Source organism: Trichomycterus rosablanca, chromosome 1 (assembly GCF_030014385.1).
Source record: "Trichomycterus rosablanca isolate fTriRos1 chromosome 1, fTriRos1.hap1, whole genome shotgun sequence".
Taxonomy (NCBI): domain Eukaryota; kingdom Metazoa; phylum Chordata; class Actinopteri; order Siluriformes; family Trichomycteridae; genus Trichomycterus; species Trichomycterus rosablanca.
The window spans coordinates 86048558-86071366 of record NC_085988.1 but is presented as its reverse complement, the minus strand read 5'-3'; the positions used below and the strand labels follow the sequence as shown (position 1 = coordinate 86071366).

General features: G+C 42.3%; 1 protein-coding gene across 1 annotated transcript in view; it reads left to right on the top strand.

The window, feature by feature from the left end:
• The window catches only part of syt1a (synaptotagmin Ia), a 253282-nt gene that overhangs the window by 24345 nt on the left and 206128 nt on the right, over nt 1-22809 (top strand). Inside the window, exon 2 of the mRNA XM_063007450.1 lies at nt 10091-10172. The gene's annotated coding sequence lies outside the window, so the exon portion shown is untranslated. The remainder of the gene's footprint in view (nt 1-10090; nt 10173-22809) is intronic.

Sequence of the window (22809 nt, the reverse complement as noted above, 5' to 3'; positions counted from 1 at the left end):
CATCATTGGGAAAGGGGGGGTTGGCACCCTGTCCTGGGATCCACAGCGACCCTGATCAGAAAAAATAGTCGTAAAGCTTAATTTGGTGCAGTGGTAGCTCAGCAGTTACTGGTGTAGTAATCAGAAGGTTGCCGGTTCAAGGCCGATCACTGCCAATCTGCCACTGTCGGGCCCCTGAGCGAGGCCCTTAACTCTTGGTTGCTTGAATTGTATTCACTCCACAAAGGTAAACGTAATATAGCAGACATTAGTGCCGGCCTGCCTCAGATCTCGGGTTAGAATCTCAGTGGTGGAGTATGGACGGTCTAAATCCTCCTTGCTGCTGTAACAGCGCCTCCTGCTGTCCGGTTACAGGAATACATTCTCTCTAAGCCTTCAACGTAAAGATGCAGATATTTCAGGGCTGGTAGGGGTGTTGTGTTAGCATCAGGACACAGCTGCAGAGACCCGGGTTCGAATCTCTGCAGAGAAGCCGGATGAGGGGTGTGGTTTTGAAATGTGACGTGTAACTTGGTCTGGTGTCCACATACTTTCCGCCGTGTTGTTTCCAGACTCACTCAGGCGTATTTCAGTGTTTGTCAGGGGGGCGGCGGGATTAAAACACGGTGTTTAATTACGGCGGGAACAAACTGCCCTCCGGTGGCTCCTGTTCCACATTATCCAGGGTCGATAAATCCACGTACCGTCCTCTGATTTAATTGGATTTAATGAATTGTGTGAATCACTGGGGCGGGCGGGGCAGGCGGGGGAGAGAGGGGGGGTGTTTATATCCTTTATTTTTTTAGCAGTAAACACAAACATGTCAAATTGAGGCCTGAGGGACGAGCCACCAGAACTTTAAATACATCAGCCTGAGAATAAACCGAAAGTATGTGGAAGCCTGACATTTGTAACATGCCTGTTTTGGCCAACAGGGGACGTGAATGCACCGATGCACTGAAAAATTTAGCCTGACTTGCTTTAGCATTGGGTGGGAAAGTGGGTGGGGCTTCTGAAGGTACAAGGACACTTCTTGATTAGGTGCAGATGAGGTGCAGAGACTGCTTTTGCTGGCGCCTACTGAGATACGATTGGCTGTGTGTGTAGGGTGGAGGGCGGTTAATGGTCGAGCAGGGTTCCCCACTGTCCTGCTCGCCTGTACTAGCAGCTGTGAATGCTATACCACAATCACCTCTGGTAGGTGAAAATAAGCGGTCCGCGGACCTCCTTGGTTAGGGTGGAGGTCCTGCAGCAGCGGGAGGAATCGGATATGACTAAATTGGGGACTTATAAAGAAAGAATGTTTGGATTCAGATCACTGAGTCACTTTACTGAATCAAATAATAGATGAGCCAACCAAGTCATATAAGGAGTCATATAGAAGAGTCGTATGAACTTAACGAATCACAGATAGAACCAATCAGACTCAGGAAAACATAAAGGAAGTAACAGAACCCAGAGATGAGCTTGAGTTACAAGGACACTTCTTAATTAGGTGCAGATGAGGCGCAGAGACTGCTTTTGCTTTCCTGTTGATTGGTTTAAAGAGCATCTTTGTACCTGTGTGACTGGCCGACGCCTACTGAGATACGATTGGCTGTGTGTGCACGCTTTTGGCACGCTATACCACGAACGCATCTGGTAGGTGAAAAGAAGCGGTCCGCGGATCTCCTTGGTCAGAGTGGAGGTTTGCAACAGAATAAGGAATTGGATATGACTAGATTGGGGACTTAAAGGGTCTGAGTTACTTTACTGAATCGAAGAATAGATCAGCAGAGTCGATTCATTTGCATCTAGTAAATGATTCAACCCACTGAGTCATATAAGGAGTCATATAGAAGAGTCGTATGAACTTAACAAATCACAGACAGAACGAATCAGACGCAGGTAAACCCAGAGAGGAGCTTGAGGTTGCTGGCGCCTACTGAGATACGATTGGCTGTGTGGCGGCTGAGAGGAGGAATTGAATACGAGTTTGGATTCAGATTTATTTCAGTGAGTCACTTCATTGAATCAAAGAACCGATCAGCAGAGTTGATTCATTTGCAGCTAGTAAATGATTTAGCCAATCGAGTCATATAAGGAGTCATATAGAAGAGTCGTATGAACTTAACGAATCACAGACAGAACCAATCAGACGCAGGTAAACCCAGAGAGGAGCTGAGGTACGAGGATACTTCTTGATGAGGTGCAGATGAGGCACAGAGACTGCTTTTGAAGCTCAGTTTAAAAAGATCGGCTCAACCATTATTGGTTGATACTGTTTAGAACGACGTCAGCGTTTATTTGTGCGGCGTTCTCGATCGCTAAACTTTCCCGCTAGCGCTAATCCCGCCGGGCTAAACAAATCAGCTGTAATCTGAGAGGAGAGGCGCGGCGCTTCATCACTTCTGATCAGTGATGAAAACGTCGGAATCTTTTAGCTTTTGGATGATTTACGTTTTCATTAGTTGCTAATGAGCTAATCAATACGTGATTTTACTGTGCATATGGAAATGTGAACGCACACACACACACACACACACACACACATACACACACACTGGCAGCTCAGTGGAGGTTCCAGGTCGTTAATGCTCGTTAAGAACCCGTAATACATTTATTACAGCAGCGTTCATTCATTCACTGAGTGTGTGAGTGAGTGAGTGTTTGAGTGAGTGTTTGAGTGAGTGTGTGAGTGAGAGAGTGAGTGGGTGAGTGAGTGGGTGAGTGAGTGGGTGGGTGAGTGAGTGGGTGAGTGTGTGAGTGTGTGAGTGACTGAGTGTGTGAGTGAGTGAGTGTTTGAGTGAGTGTTTGAGTGAGTGTGTGAGTGAGAGAGTGAGTGGGTGAGTGAGTGAGTGGGTGAGTGAGTGGGTGAGTGAGTGGGTGAGTGAGTGAGTGTGTGAGTGAGTGGGTGGGTGAGTGAGTGGGTGAGTGAGTGGGTGAGTGTGTGAGTGTGTGAGTGAGTGAGTGGGTGAGTGAGTGAGTGGGTGGGTGAGTGAGTGGGTGGGTGAGTGAGTGGGTGAGTGAGTGGGTGAGTGTGTGAGTGAGTGAGTGTTTGAGTGAGTGTTTGAGTGAGTGTGTGAGTGAGAGAGTGAGTGGGTGAGTGAGTGAGTGGGTGAGTGAGTGGGTGAGTGAGTGGGTGAGTGTGTGAGTGTGTGAGTGAGAGAGTGAGTGGGTGAGTGAGTGGGTGAGTGAGTGAGTGGGTGAGTGAGTGAATGGGTGAATGAGTGTGTGAGTGAGTGAGTGACTATGTATATGAGTGAGTGTGTATATGAGTGAGTGGGAATAATCACTCAGTTCTGAAAAAAATCTAATAAATAAATTAATTAATTAATTAAATAATATTCATCTTTATGATCAAATAATTCAGGGAATAAACACAATTCTGACAAATATCTCTAAATAAATAAATAAATAAGTAAATAAATAAATAATGAATGAATGAATAAATAAGTAAGTAAATAAATAAATAAGTAAATAAATAATTTTGTAAATAAATAAATTAATTAATTAATAAAATACATAAATAAATAAACGAATGAATGAATGAATAAATAAAATAATATCATATCAAAGAGAAAAAAATAATAATATTAAACTAATTGACCCAGATACAGTTGAGCTTAAAACATTTACATACACTGAGGATTTTATTGATTTAGAAAAAAATAATTATAAAAATAATAACAATTGAAATTATTTGAAATATCAAATAAAAACATTATTCATAAATGAAATCAGTTTAAATTAAATTAGTAATCCAGCAGCTTTGATTATTTAGAAAGCATTGTAGCAGAGCCTCTAATTCCTTATTACTAAATGTGATTGAACACCGCTGGTGACCTTTTGAAGAGTAAATTCAGAAAGTATTCACACCCTCTGATGTTCTGCACACTTTGTGTTGTGGGTTTGATGTTGAATGGATCTCGAATTTCAGCAGAGGAAGAGGAACCGGCTACGACTAAACTGGGAGAAAAGGGAGAAGATGCAGAAATAAATGAGACACTACAGCTTGTGCTCAGGTGCAGCCTATTTACTTTAATAATCCTTGAGACGTGACTGGAGCCCTTCAGCTACCAGAATTGATTGGACGTCATTCAGAAAGGAACAGACGGGTCTACAAGGACCCCCCCATTTTCCTTCACTGTCACGATAAGAATCAAACCCTGAGGACGCGTCTGTGGGTCTGAACCATCAAATACTGACGGGGCGTCGACCAGAGCCAGAAAAACTATCTGAGGGTTTGAGGGATTCCTGGAACACAGAGGCATCGATCACTGTGTTATAGATGAAAGAAAATAGAGGAGCGTCCTTATAAATAATAATAACGTCCTCTAGAGGGTGCAAAAGTGACCCCAATCATAAAGCCAAAACAACACAGTACAGTACAAACAGTAGTTTGGTCCAAACTTAGACCCCATAAATCATCTATAGGAGAATCTGAGAGAATCTGTCATGATAAACGGGACAAACTGCCTCAATCTGAAGCTGAAAAGCTTGTAGAGACGAATCCAAAAGATCTGCAGCTTCACTAAGGTTCTGAATACTAAATAAGAGCTTTTTCTCCATTTAGTCATATCCAATTCCTCAGGTGCAGTTCCCCCCTACCCTGATCGCTGAGAGCCGTACCTAACTCCGCCCCCTCTGAAACGTGGTGGAGGGCTGGTGCTTTAAAACATTGAGCACCAGAGATTTCAGCTTTTCATTTTGAATTATTAGCATAATCCTGCGCTGTGTTTAGTTCTGACAGACGGAGACGTGGATATGACTAAAATATCTCAGTAAAAACTCGTCTTTATTACATTTATGTCTCTTTGATTAAAACGTCATTTTTATTATTTATTGTTCTGCAGTTTGGACATTTTTATTATTCGACCGACTTCAGATCTGAGATTCTTTATAAAATCACCAAAATAAACCACAAAATAATTAAATATTTATTTTTATAATCAAATAAATCAGGGAATAAACACTCAGTTCTAAAAAAAATAAGCTTAATAAAATAAATAAATAAATAAATAAATAAGTAAATAAATAAATAAGTAAATAAATAAGTAAATAAATATATAAATAAGTAAATAAATAAATAAGTAAATAAATAAATAAATAAAAAGGTTAATCAATAAATAAGTAAATAAACAAGTAAATAGATAAATAAATCAGCAAAAAAAATACAAATAAATAAATAAATAAGTAAATAAATAAATAAGTAAATAAACAAATAAATAAGTAAATAAATAAATCCGTAAATAAATAAGTAAATAAATATATATATAATTAAGTAAATAAATAAATACATAAGTAAATAAATATATAATTAAGTAAATAAATAAATAAATAAGTAAATAAACAAGTAAATAGATAAATAAATCAGCAAAAAATAATACAAATAAATAAATATAAATAAATAAATAAATAAGTAAATAAACAAGTAAATAGATAAATAAATCAGCAAAAAATAATACAAATAAATAAATACAAATAAATAAATAAGTAAATAAATAAATAAATAAAAATGAATAAATACAGAAAGAAATAAAGAAATGAAAAAAAGAAAGAAAGAAGGAAATGAAAGAAAGAAAGAAAGAAAGAAAGAAAGAAAGAAAGAAAGAAAGAAAGAAAGAAAGAAAGAAAGAAAGAAAGAAAGAAAGAAAGAAAGAAAGAAATGGGTGATGAATGGGAGCAGCTGCTTCATGAAAGGACAAGCATGATACTAGCGTGGGCTTTGAGACGCCGGCGCGTTTAGCTTCCTGTACGCTCCACCACAAGGTTACCAGGCAACTCTCGTCGACGCACTGCCACGGCGGAATCCGAACTGTAAAGTGGCCCGAGATGAGCCCCCCTCTGAAGAGTGCAGGGGGCGGGGCGGGGTGTCGGGGCAAGGCGGCGTGTTCAAAAGATTTATTCTGATCACATTACAGAGATTCATTACAGCTTCCTGCAGGAATAAAGCTCAACTTCCTGCTTCTATTACAGGCGTCTTTATTCATCTGATCAAATCCTTCTAACAGTCTGGAGAACAGGAACTGGTACACGTCTGGTACACGTCTGGTACACGACTGGTACACGTCTGGTGCACGTCTGGTACACGACTGGTACACGACTGGTGCACGTCTGGTACACGACTGGTACACGTCTGGTACACGTCTGGTGCACGTCTGGTACACGACTGGTACACGACTGGTACACGTCTGGTACACGTCTGGTACACGTCTGGTACACGTCTGGTGCACGTCTGGTACACGACTGGTACACGTCTGGTACACGTCTGGTGCACGTCTGGTACACGACTGGTACACGACTGGTACACGTCTGGCACACGTCTGGTACACGACTGGTACACGTCTGGTGCACGTCTGGTACACGACTGGTACACGACTGGTGCACGTCTGGTACACGACTGGTACACGTCTGGTACACGTCTGGTGCACGTCTGGTACACGACTGGTACACGACTGGTACACGTCTGGCACACGTCTGGCACACGACTGGTACACGTCTGGTGCACGTCTGGTACACGACTGGTGCACGACTGGTGCACGTCTGGTACACGACTGGTACACGTCTGGTGCACGTCTGGTACACGACTGGTACACGACTGGTACACGTCTGGTACACGTCTGGTACACGTCTGGTACACGACTGGTGCACGTCTGGTACACGACTGGTACACGTCTGGTACACGTCTGGTGCACGTCTGGTACACGACTGGTACACGACTGGTACACGTCTGGCACACGTCTGGCACACGTCTGGTACACGTCTGGTGCACGTCTGGTACACGACTGGTACACGTCTGGCACACGTCTGGTACACGACTGGTACACGTCTGGTGCACGTCTGGTACACGACTGGTACACGACTGGTGCACGTCTGGTACACGACTGGTACACGTCTGGTGCACGTCTGGTACACGACTGGCACACGACTGGTACACGTCTGGTACACGACTGGTACACGACTGGTACACGACTGGTACACGACTGGCACACGACTGGTACACGTCTGGTACGCGTCTGGTACGCGACTGGTACGCGACTGGTACGCGACTGGTACGCGACTGGTACGCGACTGGTACGTGTCTGGTACACGACTGGTACACGACTGGCACACGACTGGTACACGTCTGGTACACGACTGGCACACGACTGGTACACGTCTGGTACACGACTGGCACACAACTGGCACACGTCTGGTACATGTCTGGCACCCTGGCACTGCCGGGCACCGAGTCTGGGCATCCTGGTGATCCACAAGACTTTAAATAAAGATTCGTGGACTTTACTTTCTACTTACCTACCAACCTCATGTACAATAAATATATGGCCAAAAGTGGACAGAACTGGGATTCAAACCAACATCCTTCTGATTAATAGCTACCACACCACCAAGTTTTCTTTTCTGTTCTACTCTATTCCATTTTTACTCTATCCTACTCTATTCTATTCTACTTTATTATTTACTATTCTTCTGTACTCTATGCATTTTATTTTATTCTACTCTATTCTATTCCATTTTTATGCTATTCTATTCTACTCAATTCTATGCATTGTATTCTATTCTACTCTGTTCTATTCTACTCTGTTCTATTCTACTCTATTCTATTCTAGTCTACTCTATTCTATTCTACTGTACTCTACTTTATTCTATTCTGTTCTTCTGTACTCTATTCTATTCTACTCTATTCTATTCTACTGTACTCTTATCTATTGTACTATATTCTACTGTACTCTATGCATTTTATTCTACTCTATTCTATTTCATTTTTATGCTATTCTATTCTATGCATTCTATTCTACTTTACTCTATTCTACTCTATTCTATTCTACTCTATTCTTTACTATTCTACTCTATTCTATTCTACTGTACTCTACTTTATTCTATTCTTCTGTACTCTATTCTATTCTATTGTACTGTATTTTTATCTATTGTACTATATTCTACTGTACTCTATTATGTTCTACTCTATTTTATTTTCTTCCATTCCACTCTATTATTTTTTATTCTATTCTACTCTATTTTATGCTACTGTACTCTATTCCATCTTATCCTATTCTATTGTATTTTACTCTATTCTACTCTGCTCTATTATTTTCTATTCTATTCTATTCTACTCTACATTAATAAGAATTGCGTTAGCGTTTGCTTTTTAGTTGTAAATCAGCCGTCACCTGTAATCACGTCCCATCCCGTCACCCCTCACCGTCCCTCACCTCCCCTCATAATCAGTGCATCAACACCCATTTCCATAGAGACGAGCGGGACGCCTGACGGAGAACCGCCGGAGTACGCCGCGCACCTGGAGGAGCCAAATAATGCATTTTGATTGGGTGATTAGCGCCGCGCCGCGCCGCTCTCGTTCTCCGCTAATGGGCTCTCCGAGAGGGGCGAGAGGAGGACGCAGATTTAAATCTATCTGGAGGTCGACAGCTGAGCGATAATACCGCCGCTAATGGAGTGTACAGTCACAGTCGCTATGGGAACGCTCGCGCGGGTTTTACTGGTTCGAGGAAGCTAGCGGAGATTTGCCACGTTGGCTCGGTCGGGATTAAGATGGGATCGGTGAGTCAGATCGCCCCGCGCCGCCGTGTTAAGGTAGATTAGCGACGCTAAGAAGGTCAGGAAGGTCCTGAAACCCTGAAACCACCACTGTACCACTACTGTTCAGTTCTCCGGCGTCTCCGGCGTCTCCGGCGTAGCTCCTGCTCATCAGATAAATCAGAGGTCAGCTGGATAGAGCTTACCACTGGGTAGCAACAGTTTAGGGAAGGAACCTTACTTGTTCTCCACAGAACACTACTGGGATGAACTGGAAGGCCAACCATGAGCCAGGCCTGTTTATCCAGGATCAGTTTCTGACCCCACAAAAGCTCCTATTACTGCTGTAGTTTTGGAAAGGGGTGTCCAACGAGCTAATGATCAAGCGTCCAGATACTTTTGAACATTTTGTCCATGACTGAATGATCATAACAAACAAACTCTAAGACTTATTTGAAGATCCGCTGGGTCAAAAATATATGGACAGTTAATTTGGTGATATATTGAAAGTTCTGAGAGATTATTATACACCGATCAGTCATAACATTAAAACCACCTCCTTGTTTCTACACTCACTGTCCATTTTATCAGCTCCACTTACCATATAGAATGGTGTGTTAGTGTGTGTTGTGCTGGTATGAGTGGATCAGACACAGCAGCGCTGCTGGAGTTTTTAAACACCGTGTCCACTCACTGTCCACTCTATTAGACACTCCTACCTAGTCGGTCCACCTTGTAGATGTAAAGTCAGAGACGATTGCTCATCTATTGCTGCTGTTTGACTCGGTCATCTTCTAGACCTTCATCAGTGGTCGCAGGACGCTGCCCACGGGGCGCTGTTGGCTGGATATTTTTGGTTGGTGGATGATTCTTAGTCCAGCAGTGACAGTGAAATGTTTAAAAATCCACTCATACCAGCACAACACACACTAACACACCACTGACCATGTCAGTGTCACTGCAGTGCTGAGAATCATCCAGCACCTAAATAATACCTGCTCTGTGGGGGTCCTGTGGAGGTCCTGACCATTGAAGAACAGGGTGAAAGGGGGTAACAAAGCATGCAGAGAAACAAATGGACTACAGTCAGTAATTGTAGAACTACAAAGTGCTTCTATATGGTAAGTGGAGATGATAACATGGACAGTGAGTGTAGAAACAAGGAGGTGGTTTTAATGTTATGGCTGATTGGTGTATGTATTGCTGTACATATAAATAAGGCTAGTCTGTCTTTTAAGCCTGGTGTTCCGTTCTCCCACTTTTCTGTTACGTTCCTGCTACACCAAGAGCAGCTCCAGTTTTATCTCCTCCAAAAACCCTCAAGTATGTGAGGACCTTGCTATAGCCATTCCAGCCCACTAGGTGGCAATGTTACATCTTCATATTTCATGTAAACCACACAAAGAAGAACCTGACCAGCACATGCATGGAACAGTGGTCTGTTCACCAGGTTTAAAGTGTCACTTGTGTAACTGGTCTGAAGCTCTTCAGAACAGGAACCTCCACCTGGTATGAAGATCTGAAAATCTGAACCTGACGCCAATCAAACGTTCCAAATCCAGATTTTGATAAACATTGTGGTTTCTTTCAGGTTCTTCTGGATGTTCCTCGTGGTCTGAAGACACCGTCCGACCTTCTGCTGCTCTACAGGAACGCTGATCCCGCTACAAACGGTAGGATGAATCTCAAAATGCTTTCTATACCTGCTTCCAGAAGCTCTGCACTGTCATTTGCCTTGTTGGTAGGTTCACTAGTTGCAGTGCTGTTTCCGTCCCTTGAAGGTCAGCAGTTCTGGTTAGAAGTTCCAACACAGTTGGATTATTTTGGAGTACCTAACGTCTTAGCACGCTTTGCATTATTTGAGAGCACTCCATGACCCAAAATATGTGGTCACTTCATAGTTGTGGATAGTCCAGATGTCTAATGGTGGTCTTTGAAAGACATTTTGGAGGTAGTTTGAAGATCCTGAGAGGCTCTGATGGAGAGCATGTTTGAACCCCTGAAAGCTTGTAGTAAAGGGATCAGTTGAAGAATGTAGTTGTCTAGGGAGGGAGCAAGACCTTAGTGTGGGAATGTATCTTCATACCTTGCAGTCGTAGGCTAGCGAGCACCAGAGTATCGGCTATATTCCCAATTTTGGAAGAACCTTGATAGACGACGCCCTTGGTGTAGTACAGAGAAGAACCTGGATGCTTGTCTTCCTTGAGTCCTGAGAGGTGGTTGAGGTCAGAGTTTTTGGAGGTAGCTCCAAGAGATGATCCTCCAAGAAGAAGATCCTGAGTGGCTCTGGTGGAGAACATGTTTGGACCCTTGTGCAACCTACCGTCCCTCCAGGATGATGAGTGACCCCTCACACCCCGGGATGTATATATGAGCTCAGATGCTGGAGCTAAGCTTAGGGTGATGAGATGTCATGAGGAAATGCGTCATGTCCAGTAGGGTCAGGATGAGCGAGCTACACCAGAAGCAACGTGACTGGACTTTTCTGGAGCCCACGTTCTGACCTTGGCTCAGCCAGTTAGTGGGTTTTCCAAGAACTTGGTTCCCGCCGGCGCAGCTTCTGTATTGTGACGTCCGGTTCTCAGTTCCGCTCTGTCCCTGCTCTGTCCACTTTCTCCGCCATGGCTGTGGATGTTTCTGTGTCTTTTACTTGGTTTCCGTTATTTTGGCCACTGCTTTCACTTGGTTTCCGTTATTTTGGCCACTGCTTTTACTTACTGCCTTTACTTGGTTTCCGTTATTTTGGCCACTGCTTTTACTTACTGCCTTTACTTGGTTTCCGTTATTTTGGCCACTGCTTTTACTTACTGCCTTTACTTGGTTTCCGTTATTTTGGCCACTGCTTTTGTATGACTGTTCATCTGTACACAATCAAGTTTGGTGTGGAGAAACTGTACAGCATGCTGACCTGCAACCCTTAACCCTGGTTGAAAACCACTGAAATGAATTGGAATGTTGGTTACGTTGAGCGAGGCCTTCTTGTTCAACATGACTACACTTCCCAAAAGTAAAAAAAAAATAAAGAGTAATGTTTATAGTTTTGGAACGGGGTATCCGACAAGCTCATGGTAGGATGTTCGGATACTTTTGGCCATATCGTGTGTATATTTCTATTTTTATGAGTGGTGCCTGATTATCTATTTTATTATGACCTGTGGGGGAGTGCGGGTGGGTCATCAGTACCGTGATGAAACAGTTTGCATGCCGGTGGTTTAGTAAAGGCTACAGCTACGGCATGCTTCTAGCTATGTGGCAACAGTGTAGGGAAGGACTTTTCTTGATCTTGCATTACTATGAACGTTCCCCTGACATGGTTTAACCTCATCCCCGTTAGGGTCAGGATGAGCAAGCTGCCTCAGAAGCAATGTGTCGAGACTTTTCCGGAGCCCTTGGTTGGACCTTGGAGTTTTTTTGGAGAACTTGGTTCCTGCAGGCGCTCTGAGCAGCTTCCGTATTGTGACGTCCAGTTCTCAGTTCTGCTCTGTCCCCGTTGTGTCCACTGTCTCCGCCACGACTGCGGACGTTTTTGTCTTATATTGGTTACTTGGTTTCTGTTATTTTGGCCACTGCTTTTATTTTCACGTTACCCTTTTGGTTTGGGGCTTTTTGAGCCACAGTCTTGTTCCACCTTGGTTAAGCATCCTGCTTATCGCATTTGTTTGTCTGATGAGTGTACTGGCAGACCGGCGCCCCCTAGTGCTTGTTCTTTCCGTCTGCTCGATTTCCTGAAGCGACTAGCACACACTGCATCTATATCTCCGAAAAATATCCCTGAGCACGTCGTATCCACCATGCTAACGCGCGCCAGCGAAGAGGGACGGCGGTAGAGCAGAACACGACCGTTATTGGCAGGTACAGGGACGCTTGGCGGTGCCAGGCTGGCCGTGCCAAATGAATATCAGCACGGTTCAGGATTGTGCCAGGCTGCTCTGAAATCAGTGCAATGAACAGACTGGCGTTGATCACTGACGGCATGTGTGTGGGCACCAATCACTGTTTTTGTTTACAGAGCGCTTTTATTTAGAGCGCAGGGACAGTCATTATAGCCTAGAGGGTTGAGGCCCTTGCTCAAGAGACGGGATTCAAACCCACAACCTTCAGGTGCCCAGGGGCAGTCTGCTAGGTCACCAGCGTTAGGATTCTGAACTCTCCGAGTTTGAATCTTAGCTCTGCTCCTAGTGGACGTGATCGGCAGTGCAGACGGTGCAGGAGAAGGAATCGACCACCAGTCTGCTGGGTGGGAAAATATGGAACTAAAAAGTGGGCGGAGTCTCCGATTCTGTGTAAGGACCCTGGTTAGTAGCCCAAGGCGCCAACCTCATGCGCCATTTCATCAAAGTACGGGCGAATAAGAAGGGGTCGGTGGAGCGCACACACGTCGGAGGGAGGGCGTGTCAGGAGGATATACCCTCCTCGTACACCATCGGGGTCTCCAGTGGAGGAAAAGGAACTGGGTATGACTAAACTGGGAGAAAATGCAGAAATAAAATAGTGAACTAGTTGCTGCAATTGCGGCCTCTGCTGGCCAGTTGAGGCGCTGCACAGAGATGATGAATAATGGAGAGCAGTGCGTGACTCCTGGGCGTTTCCTGAATGCTTGTTGTGAGTCTTTAAATGCCTCCGTCCCAACTATTTTGGAACGTGCCGCCCCGGGTCGCCCGGTGTGAGTCTGAGATGATAATCCGAGGGTCACGAGTGGCCGAGGAAAGGTGTGCTGGTTCCTGACTGGACTCCCGGAACTGTCCTGCGACGGTCAGGTAGTGGGCATGAGCATGGGCACAGAGTAACTGAAGGATGAGATAGTGGAGATCGTAATAATGAAAAGCTGCAGTGATCCGAGCGCAGGAAATGATGTTCCTGCCGGTGAAGGACCTGCTCCCATCGTCCGGCGCCGGTGTTCTCTTATTAACCGGACGTGGAGCCGCGTTATCGCTGGGATCGGTTATTACGGCGCCACCTGGCTGGTATCTTGGCACTATCTGGGCGGCGTGTGGTTTGTGGTACGACGGCCAGACACGTTCTTCATTCACTGGTTCTCTCGACTTATGAATTCTGATTTTATCCAAAGTGACCTGCAGTACTGTGACAGTATACTGTCTAAGCAATTGAGGATTAAGGGCCTCTCTCAAGGGCCCAAGGGCAGTGGTGAGGCTTAAACCAGTGACCTTTTGATTACTGTATGGCTGTGACCAAGGTGCAAAAGACAACTATTCCACAAAACTAAGATTAATGGTTATGTAAACAGATACTGGCGTCCACTGGAGGTCAAGAGTTAAATTAACATCAATGACCCTCGTCCCGGTCCCTCAGACACACTCTCTGGTCTCTCTGGTCATCTTTCCGTCATCCTTGGTGTTTTGGGTTTTTCAGAACTCACCACACCAGACGCTCTAAATGAAATCTGGATCCTCTCGAGGCCACTCGAGTGATCACCGCCCGGTCAGCGGTCCCTAAAGCGATTGAACTCCATACTGAAGGGCCTCCTAACGCTCCTCCTCCCCGCCTAGTGAGCGCTGCTTTGAAGTCTGGAGTAATTAGCCACCGACTGGGAGGCATCAGCGATAACCTCAACGTGCTCTCAGACTCGAGTAACGAGGAGAAAACGTCAACACGACTGATCCAGCAGCATGACGTCTATTATTCTATTATTATTTAAATTAGCGTGAGGTTAAAGGTATCAATCGAGAGAAATTCAATTCTACATTTTAAAGAAAAATAACTTATACTGTATACTGTATAATGTACAACGTATATTATATAACGTAGTATACAACGTATACTGTATAATATATAACGTATATCATATAACGTAATATACAGTATAACGTATACTGTATAATATATAACGTATATTATATAACGTAATATATAACGTATACTGTATAATATATAACGTATATTATATAACATAGTATATAACGTATACTGTATAATATATAAAGTATATTATATAAGGTAATATATAACGTTTACTGTATAATATATAACGTATACTGTATGATATATAACGTATAATATATAACGTATATTATATAACGTAATATATAACGTTCACTGTATATTATATAACGTAATATATAACGTATACTGTATAATATATAACGTATATTATATAACATAATTTATAACGTATACTTTATAACATATAACGTATAATATATACTGTATATTATATAACGTATATTATATAACGAAATATATAACGTATACTGTATAATATATAACGTATATTATATAGCGTAATATATAACGTATACTGTATAATATATAACGTATATTATATAACATAATATATAACGTATACTGTATAATATATAGCGTATATTATATAACGTAATATATAATGTATATTATATAACGTAATATATTATGTATACTGTATAATATATAACGTATAATGTGTAACGTATATTATATAACGTAATATATAACGTATACTGTATAATATATAGCGTATATTATATAACGTAATATATAACGTATACTGTATAATATATAACGTATATTATATAACGTAATATATAATGTATACTGTATAATATATAACGTATATTATATACTCGTAATATATAGCGTATACTCTATAATATATAATGTATAATATATAATGTTATGTAATGCATACTGTATAATAAATAACGTATATTATATAATGTAATATATAATGTATACTGTATAGTATATAACATATAGTATATAGCGTAATATATAACGTATACTGTATAATATATAACGTATATTATATAAAGTAATATATAACGTATACTGTATAATATATAACGTATATTATATAATGTAATATATAATGTATACTGTATAATATATAACGTATATTATATAACGTAATATATTATGTATACTGTATAATAAATAATGTATATTATATAACATATTATATTACGTATACTGTATAATGTATAACGTAATATATAATGTATACTGTATAATATATAACGTATATTATATAAAGTAATATATAATGTATACTGTATAATATATAACGTATATTATATAACGTAATATATTATGTATACTGTATAATATATAATGTATATTATATAACATAATATATTATGTATACTGTATAATGTACAGTATAACATAATATATAATGTATACTGTATAATATATAACGTATATTATATAAAGTTATATATAACGTATACTGTATAATATATAACGTATATTATATAATGTAATATATAATGTATAACGTGTATTATATAATGTAATATATAATGTGTACTGTATAATATATAACATATATTATGTAACGTAATATATAACGTATACTGTATAATATATAGCGTATACTGTATTGTGTGTACAGTCTCTGCCGAACCCCAACCTGCCATTTACAGCCAGACGAAAGGTCGATACCCAGTACCGCCCCCAGACCCAAAGGATTAGAACTCGGGTTCTGAACTCACACCCTTCCTGTGCCCCGGACAAAACGTCTATCCTGATGCTCCCTCCACTGGTAACTGCTCCCGGAGTGCTTTTGTTTGAAGCGTGGGGGGGATGCATTAGCCTCGCCTTGTTAAAATTCCGCCCGCCGCCCCCTGCTGGGTTTAAATCATACAGATAAATAAATAAATAACAGCGAGGGTGACGTGGAGGGGGGCTGTGATATTTCTGTATAATACTGAGCGGCTTCTTTTGTTATGACATCATAATTTCACCTCCATTCACGTCTGTTGCTCAGTGTTTCAATGACAGCCAGCTCCCTGCCAGTCAGTGGATTGGTGATGAACGGTAAAGAGCTGAAGAAACATCTTTAGGTGTAACACACATGTCCAGATACTTGCTTCACAAAGCTTGCTTGACTGTGAGCAAAAGAGGCTAAAGAACTCTGTAGAATTCTGTAAGAACTCTCTAGAAATTTGTAGAAATGTATAAGAAATCTGTGGAAATCTGTAGAAACTCAATAGAAATCTGTAGAAATCTATAAGAACTCTGTAGAACTTTGTAAGAACTCGGTAGAAATCTGTGAGAACTCGGTAGAAATCTTTAAGAACTCTGTAGAAGTTTGTAAGAACTCTGTAGAAATCTGTAGAAATCTGTAAGAACTCTGTAAGAACTCTGTAGAATTCTGTAAGAACTCTATAGAAACAACAGTACTAGATGTCCCAGTTATTCATATTTCAGATGTTCTTTTGACTAAATGGGCACAAATTCCCACAAACTCTTGTGGAGAACCTTCCTAGAATGGTCCAACAAGCTAACGGTCAGGTGTGCACATACTTCTTGGTTCTTCGTCCTGAACCTGAGGTTCCTCCAGAACCAGGAACACCACCGGTTAACAGAAAGCTCGCAGAGTCTGGACGTTCGTCTGGGCGCTAATGAGGGAGCGTGTAGAGCACGTCCTGCTCCCCGGCCGCCCGTCTCCGGTGCCACGCCCGCCCCTGTAATTGGGAGAGATTGGTTGTAGGTGTCAGAGGAGCTGCGGTCATTTTAAAAGAGCTTCATAAATGTCACCCTCAGACAGGAGGAGAGGGGCGCCGGTACCCCGCCCTGATGTAATTAGGTACATGAAAGGCACCGTAACATTTCGTGAGAGGCGCACAAAGGTCACGGAGATACCCCCCCCCCCCAAGCTGGTAATCACGCCGTTACGTAATTAGGAGAGACGCAAAACGCCCTGGCAGTGAAGTACCACTCGTTACTGGAGACGCAGCATCACTGGGGGGACTGGGCAAAGGGGGTGTAGAGAACGAGGGGTGAATCCCCACCCTGAATCCCCATCAGTTACAGCACTAAAGGCTTTAGTTCCAGTACCTAAAGTACCAGTTCCATTGATAAAAGCTTTAGTTCCAGTACCTAAAGTACCAGTTCCAGCATTAAAGGCTTTAGTTCCAGTACCTTAAGTACCAGTTCCATTGATAAAGGCTTTATTTCTATTACCTAAAGTACCAGTTCCATTGATAAAGGCTTTAGTTCCAGTACCTTAAGTACCAGTTCCAGCATTAAAGGCTTTAGTTCCAGTACCTTAAGTACCAGTTCCAGCATCAAAGGCTTTAGTTTCAGTACCTTAAGTACCAGTTCCAGCATTAAAGACTTTAATTACAGTACCTAAAGTACCAGTTCCAATGATAAAAGCTTTAGTTCCAGTACCTAAAGTACCACTTCCATTGATAAAGACTTTAGTTCCAGTACTTAAAGTACCAGTTCCAATGATAAAAGCTTTAGTTCCAGTACCTAAAGTACCAGTTCCAGCATTAAAGGCTTTAGTTCCAGTACCTAAAGTACCCGTTCCATTGATAAAGACTTTAGTTCCAGTACCTTAAGTACCAGTTCCAGCATTAAAGGCTTTAGTTCCAGTACCTTAAGTACCAGTTCCAGCATTAAAGGCTTTAATTCCAGTACTTAAAGTACCAGTTCCATTGATAAAGACTTTAGTTCCAGTACTTAAAGTACCAGTTCCATTGATAAAGGCTTTATTTCTAGTACCTAAAGTACCAGTTCCATTGATAAAGGCTTTAGTTCCAGTACTTAAAGTACCAGTTCCAATGATAAAAGCTTTAGTTCCAGTACCTAAAGTACCAGTTCCAGCATTAAAGGCTTTAGTTCCAGTACCTGAGGTACCAGTTCCAGCATTAAAGACTTTAGTTCCAGGACCTAAAGTACCAGTTCCATTGATAAAAGCTTTAGTTCCAGTACCTAAAGTACCAGTTCCAGCATTAAAAGCTTTAGTTCCAGTACCTGAGGTACCAGTTCCAGCATTAAAAGCCGGAACTACCAAATCTTTGGTACTGGAACTTTCAGCATTGCTAGTTACTTTGGTTCTGGAACTAAAGCTTTTAATGCTGGAACTATCACCTTAGGTACTGGAACTAAAGCCTTTCTTGAATTGTATTTAGTCACTTTTGTATTTAGTCACTTTAGATTAAAGCTAAAGTCAGCGGTAGACTAATAGTTAAAGTACTAGATTTGTAATCAGAAGGTCACTGGTTCAAGCCCCAATCCTGCCAATTTGACACTGTTGTACCCCTAATAGAGGCCCTAAACCCTCAATGGCTAGAATTGTATTTAGTCAGTTAGTCACTTTAGATTAAAGCTAAAGTCAGTGGTAGCTGAGTGGTTGAGATACTGGACTTGTAACTGGAAGGTCATTGGTTCAAGCCCCACAACCACCATGTTGCCACTGTGTGGCCCCTGCGGAAGGCTCTCAATTGATTAAATTGTATTTAGTCAGTTAGTTGCTTTAGTCAGTACTTCCTGACCTTCTCTAGCACCGTCTCGTAATAGTCCGTAATCGTCGCTACGCGCCTAATCGCTAGCTGCTGCCGTGGCTCCGGCTCCCCGGACAGACCGCCACATCAAAATCCAATCTCAATCTTCCCCGTCCGGCCCTGGGGGGGCGGCGGCGCTTCACCGCGTGCGGCGTGGAAGCCAGATGTGAGCGCGGAGCGTCTCTATAAAACACCGGATCCTTAAACAGTCGCTAATTAGCGCGCGGCGTCTGTGAGTTAGCGTCGGGAGGGTCGAAATATCGCGGATACGCTCAGAAATTACAGCGGTTCTTTATAGGCTGGAGACTGATGCTCAGTCTGTCTCTACAGAGCTCACTCATGCTGGAACAGGAAAGGACCTTCCCTAAACTGCTGCTGCACAGTCTGATAGATGTGCTCTGGTGACGGTTAGATGAAGTTACAGCAGCGCTCTGTAGGTCAGGAGGAACCAGACGGGTCGTAATCAGGAGAATCAACAGTAACGGCGTCAGTCTGAGCGCGTCACCTCCCTACAGCGCCTCCGGGGACTGGAACCAAAACCACGCTGGCTGAACCATGATTAGAGCAAGCAGTCAAGGATTCCAGCATTAAAGGCTTTAGTTCCAGTACCTAAAGTACCAGTTCCAGCATTAAAGGCTTTAGTTCCAGTACCTAAAGTACCAGTTTCATTGATAAAGGCTTTAGTTCCAGTACCTAAAGTACCAGTTCCAGCATTAAAGGCTTTAGTTCCAGTACCTAAAGTACCAGTTCCAGCATTAAAGGCTTTAGTTCCAGTACCTAAAGTACCAGTTCCAGCATTAAAGGCTTTAGTTCCAGTACCTAAAGTACCAGTTTCATTGATAAAGGCTTTAGTTCCAGTACCTAAAGTACTAGTTCCATTGATAAAAGCTTTAGTTCCAGTACCTAAAGTACCAGTTCCATTAATAAAGACTTTAGTTCTAGTACCTAAAGTACCAGTTTCATTGATAATGGCTTTAGTTCCAGTACCTAAAGTACCAGTTCCAGCATTAAAGGCTTTAGTTCTAGTACCTAAAGTACCAGTTACATTGATAAAAGCTTTAGTTCCAGTACCTAAAGTACCAGTTCCATTAATAAAGACTTTAGTTCCAGTACCTAAAGTACCAGTTCCATTGATAACGGCTTTAGTTCCAGTACCTAAAGTACCAGTTCCATTGATAAAAGCTTTAGTTCCAGTAGCTAAAGTACCAGTTCCAGCATTTAAGGCTTTAGTTCTAGTACCTAAAGTACCAGTTCCATTGATAAAGGCTTTAGTTCCAGTACCTAAAGTACCAGTTCCATTGATAAAGACTTTAGTTCCTGTACCTAAAGTACCAGTTCCATTGATAAAGGCTATAGTTCCAGTACCTAAAGTACCAGTTCCATTGATAAAGGCTTTAGTTCCTGTACCCAAAGTACCAGTTTAATTGATAAAGGCTTTAGTTCCAGTATCTAAAGTACCAGTTCCAGCATTAAAGGCTTTAGTTCCAGTACCTAAAGTACCAGTTCCAGCATTAAAGGCTTTAGTTCCAGTACCTTAAGTACCAGTTCCATTGATAAAAGCTTTAGTTCCAGTACCTAAAGTACCAGTTCCATTGATAAAGACTTTAGTTCCAGTACCTAAAGTACCAGTTCCATTGATAAAGACTTTAGTTCCAGTACCTAAAGTACCAGTTCCTTTGATAAAAGCTTTAGTTCCAGTACCTTAAGTACCAGTTCCATTGATAAAGACTTTAGTTCCAGTACCTAAAGTACCAGTTCCATTGATAAAGGCTTTAGTTCCAGTACCTAAAGTACCAGTTCCAGCATTAAAGGCTTTAGTTCCAATACCTAAAGTACCAGTTCCAGCATTAAAGGCTTTAGTTCCAGTACCTTAAGTACCAGTTCCATTGATAAAAGCTTTAGTTCCAGTACCTTAAGTACCAGTTCCATTGATAAAAGTTTTAGTTCCAGTACTTTAAGTACCAGTTCCATTGATAAAGACTTTAGTTCCAGTACCTAAAGTACCAGTTCCATTGATAAAGGCTTTAGTTCCAGTAAAGTACTGTGTGGAAGCTTCTAAGCTCATGACCATGTATAGCTCGCTCGACTGTGGTCAGTGTCACCCATGTTCCAGCAGCTGGGGCTTTTCTTCATGCTGGAACAAGGCAGGTCCTTCCCTAAACTGTTGCTGCACAGGCAGTGCCTGACACTGGACAGTCACTCATCACCCAGGAGCTTTGGGTTCCTCAGACCTTGGTGAGATACCACTGTTCCTCTCGGCTTAAACAGACGTCACCTGACGCTACGACTCACTGTCCAATCAGGAGGCAGGAAACAATCCAAACAACTGAGGGTTCGGGGCCTCGCTTAAGGGCCCAATGCTGGAAGCTTGGTGTTGGTAGGACTGGAACCCTTGACCTTCTGATTCGTAGTCCAGAACCTGAACCTGCCAGAATCCAGCAGACCCCGAAACGTCGTGTGTTTTTGTTTGTTTGTTTTGATTGTCTTTGAAGTCCACGTGTGTTTACCACGAAACCCTTTGATCTCTGATCATAAAACTCTTTGATGTGTTGAGTTCTGTGATTGATGTTTAATATCGAACCCTCGGGCGTCGACGGCGTGAATCCTCAGGAGCTCAAACCCACTTTCAGTTCCTCGCCGGACGTCCAGAAGAACCTGGTTTCATTTAACTCCTCGTTATTCAGCCGAGCGGTGATTAACACGCCGGCGCAGGTTCCGGTTCCGGTTCCACCTGAGGGGGTTCGGATCGGCGTGTGGGGATTTGTACCGTCTTCAGGGATTATTTGGGTACCGTGGATACAAGGCGCGGCTGCTCATGGTGCACCATATGTGACCAAAAGTATGTGGACACCTAATCTTGATCTTCTTGAGCGTTCCGTTCCAAAAACCTTGGTGCTTAATATGGACCTGCTGCCCTTTTGTGTGCCCGTGCCAAAGGTGGTCAGTTTGAAGCTCCTGGCTACAGTCGAGCAAGCTTTACAGTGTACGCTCATGCTCTGAAAACACGCTGATGTAAAGCTCGCTCGACTGTGGCCAGGAGCTTCAAACTGACCATTTATCAGTCACTCTAATGTACTCTGTAATCTACACTGTACAGTGGTGGGGCTTGAACCAGCAACCTTCCAGTTACAAGTCCAGTACCTTAACCATAAGGCTACCACTGACTTTAACTTTAATCCAAAGTGACTAAATACAATTCTATTTATTGAGGGCCTCTCTCAGGGGCCCAACAGTGGAACCAGTGACCTTCTGATTAACAGTCCAGTACCTTAACCACTTAGCTCCCACTGCCTTTAGCTTTAATCTAAAGTGACTAACAGACTAAATACAATTCAAGCAATCAAGGGTTAAGGGCCTCTATAAGGGGCCCAACAGTGGCAACTTGGTGGTTGTGGGATTTAAACCAGCGACCTTCTAATTGTGAGTCCACTATTGTAAACACTTCGTTACCACAGACTAACAGACTAAACTGACTAAATACAATTCAAGCAGTTGAGAATTGAGGGCCACTATCAGGGGCCCAACAGTGTCAAATTAGCAGGATTGGGGCTTGAACCCGCAACCTTCCAGTTACAAGTCCAGTACCTTAACCATAAGGCTACCACTGACTTTAACTTTAATCCAAAGTGAATAAATACAATTCTATTTATTGAGGGCCTCTCTCAGGGGCCCAACAGTGGCAACTTGGTGGTTGTGGGGCTTGAACCAATGACCTTCCAGTTACAAGACCAGTATCTCAACCACTCAGCTACCACTGACTTCAGCTTTAATCTACAGTAACTAACACAAAAGTGACTAAATACAATTTAAGCACTCAAGGGTTTAGGGCCTCTATCAGGGGCCCAACAGTATCAAATTAGCAGGATTGGGGCTTGAACTGGTGACCTTCTGATCAACAGTTCAGTACCTTATCTCCTGATCTACCACTGCTCATAAGCATGGAATAGGAGGATCCACCAAGGGCCCAGCGCACTGTCACAAACCTTCAGCTCAGATGTTCCTCATTTCAGCTCAGATGTTCCTCATTTCAGCTCAGATGTTCCTCATTTCAGCTCAGATGTTCCTCATTTCAGCTCAG